Source organism: Lipotes vexillifer, unplaced genomic scaffold (genome assembly GCF_000442215.2).
Source record: "Lipotes vexillifer unplaced genomic scaffold, Lipotes_vexillifer_v1.1 scaffold948, whole genome shotgun sequence".
Taxonomy (NCBI): Eukaryota; Metazoa; Chordata; class Mammalia; order Artiodactyla; family Lipotidae; genus Lipotes; species Lipotes vexillifer.
In genome coordinates this window covers 282,088-283,552 of record NW_006793764.1, presented here as the reverse complement: position 1 = coordinate 283,552, position 1,465 = coordinate 282,088, and the positions used below count along the sequence as shown (strand labels likewise).

General features: G+C 43.5%; 1 protein-coding gene across 2 annotated transcripts in view; it reads left to right on the top strand.

Moving 5' to 3' along the window:
- SMARCA2 (SWI/SNF related BAF chromatin remodeling complex subunit ATPase 2) overlaps positions 1-1,465 on the top strand; it is a 161,112-nt gene that overhangs the window by 121,700 nt on the left and 37,947 nt on the right. The window contains exon 1 of one of the 2 annotated variants that reach the window (XM_007466756.1): positions 984-1,085. The exons of the other annotated variant lie outside the window; for it this stretch is intronic. The gene's annotated coding sequence lies outside the window, so the exon portion shown is untranslated. Of the gene's footprint in view, positions 1-983; positions 1,086-1,465 lie in introns of those variants that run through there. 2 annotated transcript variants of the gene reach the window in all.

Below are 1,465 nucleotides of genomic sequence, written 5' to 3'. Positions count from 1 at the left end.
GGGAAAGAGAGACCTTGTCAGGGGGGCAGATATTTAAATTTGAAATACTAAATTTCACATTTCATATCCAAGAGATGCCCCATGCATTGTCTAGAATTGCTCTCGAATTGCTCCTTTCATTTTTTCTTAAGGTGGTCCCTTCCACTGTAAGGGCTGTGCCGCACTGCTTGGTGAATTTGGAGATGCTGAGTGGAAAAGACAACCACAGTGAAACAATGCGCCCGGAGTTGGCTTGTGGCTTTTGTTTGCTTGTCCTTGTTTACCTATTCATAGTCATGGATCCATTCTGCTGCTGCCTGGTATTGTGGAGTTACATATAATAGCACCCCACTATACCACAGGTTGAGAAGAGCAAAGACAATGCACACTTCCTGGACTGTTCATCTTTCACTAAAAAATGTAGTGTGTGTCAGGATGACAGAGGGGCACGGCTGGACCCACGTGCAGCTGATTCCCGGGTCTGCTATGTGCTCTGTGAGCTGCAAAGTGTTTCCTTTAAAACGGCTAATCCTGCACGACCATCTCCTGCATTTTGTTATCAGAACCTACACACACACACACACACACACACACACACGCGCTGCTTTCTTAACTCGTTGGGGAAAGAGCCACTCTGTATCTCATCCTTGCACATCCTGTGTCATGATCATGTATTCTTAAAAAAAAAAAAAAAAATTGAAAGAGAAAGAGAAAGAGAAAAAGGGGGGTGGGGGTGGAGAAGGTTGCCATCCAGTGGAGGAAGGAGTAATTCCCAGCTTCATTCAGGAAAAAACGCAGGCTGAAATATGCTTAACTATTTTAACTTGGCTTTATCACCAGAAGGGTTTTTTCCCTAGTAGCATCGGGACCCAAATGGGTGCCATGTGCCTTTAAGGGAAGAAGTGCCTCACCAAACTTCGCTGTAGTTGTGTCTCACCGTTCGGGTAGGGAAGGAAAGTGTTAATTTCTTATTTGTACACTTTTTTTCCCCCGACTTCCTTCCTATTCACTTCATTAAATCTAGAGGCAGTTCAGCATGGGAGCCGTCTGTATGTTGAATTAGGGCTCGCACTCTTGCGCAACACGTCACCAGTCGGAAACTGGGGGTTTGCTTCTGTGATTTATTTCAATATTGTGCTGGTAAAAGGTTTGGAAGGGAATTCTTTGTGGGGTAGTACTTGAGCATTGTGTAGCAAGTTTTGTGTGTGTGTCACTCGCCCCTAGCCCTGAGTGGTGTCAGTGAAGCTAGTTGAATAAATAATTTTTTTAAAGAGGAGAATAGTTTAAAATTTTCCATGCATAATTTTACTTACAGGCAGGAGTAATCTTACTCCACTCGAAGTGCGAAAAGCACGGGGAAATATTTAGTGAATTGATTTCCATTAGAAAAAGACCCTTAGAAATCCCTGAACATAAAGTACTGCATATGGATGTGTTTGGGGTCTTTGGGGAGGAGGGAAGATGTTTTGTAGTTCTCTGCATTCCT